We start from the raw sequence: 8,277 nt of genomic DNA on the forward strand, positions 1-8,277 counted from the left end.
TGAAGCAGGCCAGGAGTGGTGTTCAGGTGTCTTTATGGGCACAGGAACAGTGACCAGGCTGTGACACTGGCACAGGGTGCCCAGCCCCTGGAAGTGTCCCAGGCCAGGTTGGACAGGGCTTGGAGCAGCCTGGGACAGTGGAAAGTGTCCCTGCCATGGCATGACGTGGACTGAGATGAGCTTTAACGCCCCTTCAATTGCATTCCATGATTGTGTGATTCCAGAATTCCACGATTTGTGTGCCAGAGCAGTGACCAGGAGAGGTGCTGCTCCCCCCGCGTGTGCACCCGGGCAGTGCCCGGGTCACAAAGGGCATGGGCAGCGTTCCAGCAGCGCGGGCTGCTCGGGGGAGGATGGGGATGGAATTCCACGGAAAAGGCACACGGACACTCCCCCCGGGTGTATTTACCCCCGCAGCCCCCGAGGGAGCCGCGGGTGTGCCCGGGGGTGCGGCAGCGGGCACGGCACCCCCAGCCGGGCCCAGGCGGGTGGCAGCAGGGGGCTGTGGCGAGCTGTGGCTCCCGGAGCCGGCCCTGGGGGGCTGTGCTTCCTCTGCTCCCGGCGTGGGCTGTGGGAACCTCCGGCCTGCCCGCCCCGCTCCGTGGGCGGGGAGCGCCGGCCCCGGCCCCGCACCGGAGCCACGCTCGGGGAAAGTGTGGGAAGAACGGCTGGGAAAGGCACGGCCGCGTCCCCCCGGAGCGGGGACAGGGGCAGGGCAGCGGCCCCAGCGCAATTCCCACCCCCGGGCAGAGCAGAGAGGGTTTAACCCTGTGCGGGCTGGGGAGGACGGGATTGGGGGCGCGGGACGTGATTCGGTGCCTGCCCCTGTGGGATGTGCCCAAGGGGAGGACAGTGTGGGAATGCCATGGGAAACTACACTCGTTTAGCATAAGGCATTTCCCCAGAGTCCTCTGCCCCCCAGTGCAAATGAGCACATGCCCATCACCTGTCAGGTTGTGGTTGTCATCTCCCCAAGTTCTGGAAAGTTCCCCGTTCTCGTTGCTCCTAATGGTTCCCTCTGTAAACCACTCCTTCCCTTTTCCCTCTTTGGCCCAGTTTATGTTACCCCATCCCTGTTCCTCCCTTTCACCCTCTTCCCATTGGATCATTTGTACCCTGGTTACTCCTTCCCTCCCCAGTTATATACTCTGGCCCCTCCTTCCCCCCCGGCTCTCGGAGCTTGCCTCCCCTGAGTGTGGTTGTCTCCCTGCTCCTATGTCTGCCTCCCTACTCCTTCGATCAATCCTCAATAAACCCGCTCGGATTCCAGCAGCTCAAGAGTCCTTCCATCTTCCTGTTGGGGATTTTAATTATGCTATCCAGGCACCCGTTGACCAGCCAGCTGAGGGTCACCCTGTGGGACTCGGTCCGGTGTAGTCCACGTGCCCTGTCACAAACCAGAGGCACTGGGAACACCTTCGCCTGCTCCTACCCAAGCAAGGGGCACTGGGACATCTTTGCCCACCCCTGCCCAAGAAAGGGGCACTGGGGACACCCCTGCCAACCCCTACCTGTGCAAGGGGCACTGGGAACAACTTTGTCCCTCCCTACCCAAGAAAGGGCACTGGGGACACCTCTGTCCATCCCTACCCAAACCACAGGCACTGGGACACCCCTGCCCACACCTACACGAGAAGGGGGCACTGGAGACACCTCTGCCCACCCCTGCCTGTGCAAGGGGCACTTTGCCAGCCCTGCCCACAGGAGCATCCTCGCAGTGATGCCACCAGCTTTGTCCACTCATTAAAACCTCGCAATGACTGAGCAGCGAGCCCCAGGGAGGGCTGGAAAACACTTTTGCTGTCATGTCCGGGTGGGATCAGAGGCTGGAAACCCAACAAGGCACTTTCTCATCCTGGAAAAGCACCGCAGGCCCCTGTTCCTCCCTGAATGACAGCCCTGCCAAGGCACTGTCACACATTTCCAGGCAGCATTAGAGGAGAGGGGAGAGATGGCAGCGAATTTGCATTAAAAATGGTCACGTTGGCATTTGCTTCGTGCTGAACATCTCTTCAAAGCAGCACACATTTTCACAGGGAAGAGGAGAGGAAGGAGCACACTGTCCCACGTATGAGACCAATGCCTTTGTCCCAAGCAATTTTCATCTTAAGAATAAAAGAACTGCATAAAGGAAAATACTGCTGAGCACATTGGTTTGCAATTTTCCAGCCTTTAAAGGCTGGTCCCATCACTTTCCTCCCAGAGAGGTTTGTTCTCTGGCCCCTGAGGACACTGTTTCCTTGCCAGATCCTAATTTTCAAACCTCAGCTCTTTCAGCCCGTTCCAATAAACATCACACAAGAATGTTGCTAAATAGGGAAAGTGCTTTTTTTTTTTTTTTTGGCCTTTTTTTTTCTTTCTTTTTTTTTTTTTGTTCTCCTTAAGCCTTAAGAAGGAGAGAAAGATTTTGTTAAACGTTAAAAAAGGATTACTGGGGGCTGAGGCGCTGTTTATCCAAGCAGGGAGGGTTTGGAGAGGGAAAGAAAGGGTTAAACCTTTTGGAGCTGGGGAAATGGGCCTGGGTGGGGCTGGAAAATCAAGGAATGTTGCCTTGGCAGTGGAATTAGTGGGGTACTTGCAGTGCCCCTCTGTATCCCAGTTCTTCCCAAGGCTGGGATGAAGATGAACATGATGGGATGAAGATGGCCACGCTCATCAGGCTGTTTCAGGCAGTTTAAAGACTCTTGCTTGTCCTTTCCCTCATTCCAGCATCCCTGGTCCATCCCCATCCGGCCAAGGCCATGGCTTTGGGCACAGGGAGCAGACTCTGAGCCTGCCTGAAGAATGCCAGACTTATTAGCAATTATTTTAATGAAGTGAAAGCTCATCAATGGCTCTAGGAACGAAGAAGCTGCTGGAAAGCTCCGACTGCACCGTGCTGGGCACTCTGGGGTCGGCTGAGTGACCCTTCGTGGCATCACGGGGCGGCTAGGGAAGCCCAGCTTCACTCCCTGTGTCTGGGAACGTTCCAGCAGCTCCATGGGTGAGAAAACCCCCTAAAGGAGCCGCTCAAGCATTGAGAGAAACCAAAAACCTTCGAGCAGAAGATGCTGCAGGAGCTGCCTTGCCCTCTCAGAGGGAGGTGGGAGCTGAGTTGACTGGGGTGGAAAATTCCTGAGATTTGCAAGTCAAAGAGAGACAAATGAGTTGTAAGAGGTCGATGCTTTTCTGGGTCTGGGGCTTTATCCAGCGACAAATTCCCTGCTTGTTCCCAGGATGTGGAAATTTGGGGGTTGCTACCTGAACTGGTGAGGTTTCCATGCTCGAAGTGTGGCCTGGGAATGCCTGGAAATGCTGGGATGGGAGAAGTTTTAGTCCAGGGGTGACACCTGCATGGAGGGTAACCATGCATGTCGAATCTTGTGCAGTTCCATGTGTAACCCAGCAATGATTTCATGTGCTCACACATCTAATGAAAATGATTTGAATTTCATGAAAAACGAGGAAGAGATATGTGGCTATTTTGATCTCTAATCCATCTGCCCATTCCAGAGCCTGGAATTCTGTTCCTAAATTCCCCAGCCTCATTTTCACTTCCTTGTGGTTTTCTTTTTCTTTTTCCTGCTCCTCTGTTTGCAATTTCAGTCAGCCGAGCGAGCCTTGCCACGCATTGAGACATCCCTTTAACTCCCTTTCCTGGATGTAATTTCTCGGAATTTTTGTGAAATCCATCTGCATGGATCCAAGTGCATACAAATCCAATGATACCATTCTAATCAGACTTAAATGCTGCAGCAGCCCGCTCCCATTTAAGCTAATAGCTCCCAGCAGGCAAAGGTTGTTATCCTTTATGGACCAGCCCTCTGGGGAGCCACAGGGAACAGCTTGGAACAACAGGGAATGCATTTGGAAGTTGCCAAACTTTACTTACTGCCTCGCAGGGCTTTGGGATTTGGTGATTTTTAATTTTTTAAAATTTTCCCCCTTCCCTATATGCACAACAAAGGTTTCTGAGCCTTGATATGCTCGTCTAAAACTGGAATTTCAGTTTGTAATCGCTCTCTCAAATTCCCAGGATTATTGGCTCTCACCTGCGTGGGCAGCTGGAAGATTTTGGATTATCTGTTTTTTAGCAGAGGAGAAAACGTGAGGGACCTCCAGCCTGAGAAATCCCAGCGAGTTCTGGGGATTAACACGTGGCCTTCCAGGCGGGGATATTGGAGGCAAAATCCTTGGGAAATGCCAGAGCTCTGCTAACAGGTTTGTAAATGGAGGTGCTTTGGTTTAAAAGGGGATATTTATTAGGTGTGCCGGTGGAAGGAAAACAAGCACAGATGGGGGATAAATCTCCCTGAGCAGCAGTGCAGCACTCCCGGATCGTTCAATAACCAGATTTTAGCACCTTTAGGCTTTCCCAGCAGCTCTGGGGGTGGGACAGGAGCCTCACGCAGCACAGCAGGAGCGGCCAGCTCCTGTCCAGCCACTGCCTTTTCCAGCTGCTTGGAATTCTCCAGGCTCTATTTCTGAGGTTTCCTCAGATCAGTCTCTGCTCAAAGGGTGGGTCTGTACTGAGGAGATGGGTTTGGATGAAAGGAAAGTATTTCACAGAATTCCAGAACCACTGAGACTGGAAAGCCCTCCAGGATCATCAAACCCAAGCAGTGCCCAATCCCCACCTTGTCCCCGGCCCAGAGCATTGAGTGCCACCTCCAGCCCTTCCTGGGAGACCTCCAGGGATGGGGACTCCAAACCTCCCTGGACAGCCCCTGCCAAGGCCTGACCACCCTTTCCATGGGGAAATTCCTGCTGGTGTCCACCCTGAGCCTCCCCTGGTAGAGCTTGTAGGCCATTTCCTCTTGTCTTATCCCTTGTTCCCTGGGAGCAGAGCCCAACTCCAACCTGGCTCCACCCTCCTGGAGAAGGTCCCCCCTGAGCCTCCTTTTCTCCAGGTTGAGCCCCTTTCTGATCTGGAGCCAGGCTGGGAGAGCTGGGGGTGCTCACCTGGAGAGGAGAAGGCTCCAGGGAGAGCTCAGAGCCCCTGCCAGGGCCTAAAGGGGCTCCAGGAGAGCTGGAGAGGGACTGGGGACAAGGGATGGAGGCACAGGACACAGGGAATGACACGGTTAGATGGGACATTGGGAGTCAGGAATTGTTCCCCGGGAGGGTGGGCAGGCCCTGGCACAGGGTGCCCAGAAGCTGTGGCTGCCCCTGGATCCCTGGCAGTGCCCAAGGCCAGGTTGGACACTGGGGCTTGGAGCAGCCTGGGACAGTGGAAGGTGTCCCTGCCATGGCAGGGGTGGCACTGGGTGATTTTTAAGGACCATTCCAACCCAACCCAGTCCATGATTCTCTGGGAATGCTTTGGCATTGGGATGCAGCTGCACTCCATTCCTCCTGGGAGAGCTCCTGGGTGCCCCAGCCTGGCCTGGGCTGGAATCTTGGCACACATTCCATGAACCATCCCTCACATCCTGCTCCAGCCTGCTTGTTTGGGATGGGCCCTTGTCTTTTGTACTCCTCACTGTACAAATCTGCTGCTGGAGATGGAATTATTAATCTCCCCAGCCCAGAGAACATTAATGGGACGCAAATAATGGACTGATTTTCCAGAGCACTCCTGAAGATGAATGGGCTTCCTAATCCTTATTTTATCTGGGAAGAGTTGAAGCGTAGTGAATTGAAGGTCTGCAGATCCCTCTCTGTGCACTCCCAGGCCTTGCTTGAGGTGCTGCTTAGCATTCCGTGGGCAGATTCCTGAAGTTTGGATGAGCTGATCCCCCCTTGCAGCAGGCTGTGAAATCTCCAGGGGTAAAGCCAGGGCCCCTCAGGAGAGCCCAGAAATGGTCCCAGCAGCTTCTCTGGAGCTCTGGATGTCGCTACCACCTTCCCCTCAAACAGCCAGGGAAGAGCCCAGCAGGAGAGAAGGGAAGAGCAGAATAATGCACAGAATATTCCCTGAATCCTCCCTGCAGCTGCTGCTGGTTGGTTGTTGTGTTCCCTGGGATCCCTGTGGATGGGCTGCTCCAGCCTCAGTGATGATCCCGGGTGAGATCTCCTGAGGAGCTGTGCTTGTCCCAGAAATGGGAAAATGTTCATCCCAGAAAGAGGAGGACAGTGCTGGCAGCTTTTCTGGATTTTATGGCACAGCAGCAGGTCCTGCTTGGTTCTGAAAGAAGACAGATCCTGATTGTTTAGGTTGGAAAAGACCTTTAAGATCAGCAAATCCAGTCATTAAAGAGATGTAGATGTACAAATGTTCCTGGGTGGGGTTTAATGGTGAGGGTATGGAATTCCCACAGGGATCTGTGAGGTTATGCCATGGGATGGGGTTGGATCTCTTCCCACTGTGTGCCCTGGCAGATCTTCTTCCAAAAAACCAAAGGTGATCGACAGGATGCTGGACCTGGATCAGCTGAGCCAGAGCATTTATTCCCCAAAATCCTCTCTGGTTTCTCTTCTGCTTGTGTGGAGGTCCCTGGGGAGGTGGAAACTCTCCTGGGGGTCCTTTTCCTCTAAAAGTCACTCTCCCAGGTTATTCCCCTGCTCCTGGAGACACTCCTACATTCTCTGGCCATCTCCCTGCCCACAAAGTTGGCCTTCTCAGCCTCCAAATTTCTGCTCCAAAAGAAGATCCAAACCTCTCCTAGACTTCATTTTTTGAGGCCAGAGGCTCCTTTTCCACATATCCACACATATTTTCTCCTTCTATCCCCATCCAGGCTCCCAAACGTCCCTCATGCTTTTCCCAGCAGCCCCCCAGGGAGTGTCGGACTCTCCAGGAGGTGAAGCAGCACGGGATGGAATGTCCAGCTCCTGGTGGCACTTCCCAGTTCCCTGAAGGGGCCTGGGAGCAGGGAGGGATCTCCCAAAGGCCCAACAGTTCCAAGCTCATGGATTGTCCTCTTCCCTGCCACCAATCCGTACAAACCTGGCCATATTTCAACCCTCTGTGCCCACCTCAACTCTGTGGTTTTATTTTCACCACAGGCTCTTTGTTCCTGGATGCTCTGGAAAGGGAATTAGTGCCTAATCCTTCTATATGTGACTCCATGCTTTGCATATCATCCTTGTGTCCCTTGTCCCCAACATCTTCTCTTTTGTGATGAGCTGAGCTCGTGTCTGAACTCTCTTCCCTGATCCTAGAAGGTTTTTTCCTCCCATCCTGGGAGATTACAACTAATTCAGTGCCCAGCCATGCATGCCAAAATTTAAATAATAAATCATCTCTCCCTGCCAGCAAACACCCCTGGACACGAAGGCAAAGCCCCACTCCTTCCCTGGAAAATGGGGCTCTGCCTCAACCTGAAAATTTGGGGAATTGTGGATTGGGGGTGCTTCCCACCTTCCTGCACATCCCCCCTCCCTTCCCTGCCTGTCTTGGCTCTGCTCTGAAGGAAATGATTGCGTTGGGATCCTCCAGATGCCAGGGAAGGGAGCAGGGGAGCCCAGAGGAACCGATGTGGGGCGAGGATTGAAGGGAATGCATGGCAGAAAATGAGAGCAGGGAACAAAACTTGGGGTGCAGGAGGATGAGAGTCAGTGTGTGACCCACGTGCCAGTGTGCTAAATTCCCTTCTCCACCACCCTAAAAGGGTTTTATCCTTTAACCAACACCGTGGTGAGAGGTTTATTCAAGTAGAAAATTTTTAATTGCATTCTCTTGTAGTCAAATATTAATGGAAGGACCTTGTACAAATAAAAGTGAATAATGCAACAGCTTAGCTGACAACATTGTTTCACATTCATTGCAGATTGTGAACCTTCATTAAAATGGATTATTTTTGCTTTGGAGATTTAACCAGAAACATGACTTTCCCCTCTCGCTGGCCCTGTTCTGCCTGAGCCCACAGAGAGCTGGGGCCAAGGAGGAGCTTGCAAAATTAATTCCGAAAGAAGAGGCTGAAACTTCCAGGACGTGAATTCTCCTCATCCCCTCGGCTCAGAGGAGAGCTCAGCACAGAAATCATCAGGCAAGGGGCTGGAGCAGACCCCTGCCATGGAGGAGGGCTCAGGGAGGCTGGGTAAGGCTTGGGAGAGGCAGGGAAGGATCTAAGCAGTGACCTCTTGGAAAGGAATCTGAGGGGATCCCAAATCCAAGGGGGTCAGAGAGGGACCTTTGCATTAGGACAACAACTGCACCAGTTGGGAGGGTCAGCTGCTCATTCTGAGCCAGCCAGAACAGCGTGAGCAGTCTGAGGGCAGCTCTGGCTCAGTCCAGCCCAGAGCAATCCTGGTCAGAGAATCCCAGAATGGTTTGGGTCGAAAGGGAATTTAAACCTCATCCCATTCCAATACCCTGCCATGGCGGGGACACCTTCCACTGTCCTAGGCTGCTCC

At 53.4% G+C, this 8,277-nt stretch overlaps 1 long non-coding RNA gene across 2 annotated transcripts; it reads left to right on the plus strand.

Annotated features, from left to right (window-relative positions):
• Positions 1-3,744: 3,744 nt before the first annotated feature.
• Positions 3,745-7,990, plus strand: LOC137482868 (uncharacterized). 2 transcript variants are annotated; one of them, XR_011004255.1, is made up of 3 exons: positions 3,745-3,895; positions 4,016-4,200; positions 7,692-7,990. It is a non-coding gene; the product is annotated as an uncharacterized lncRNA (long non-coding RNA). The 2 variants fall into 2 exon arrangements; XR_011004254.1 differs by lacking the exon at positions 7,692-7,990 and adding an exon at positions 5,553-6,889.
• Positions 7,991-8,277: the final 287 nt, after the last annotated feature.

This window comes from Anomalospiza imberbis, chromosome 15, assembly GCF_031753505.1.
Source record: "Anomalospiza imberbis isolate Cuckoo-Finch-1a 21T00152 chromosome 15, ASM3175350v1, whole genome shotgun sequence".
In the NCBI taxonomy this organism is placed as follows: Eukaryota; Metazoa; Chordata; class Aves; order Passeriformes; family Viduidae; genus Anomalospiza; species Anomalospiza imberbis.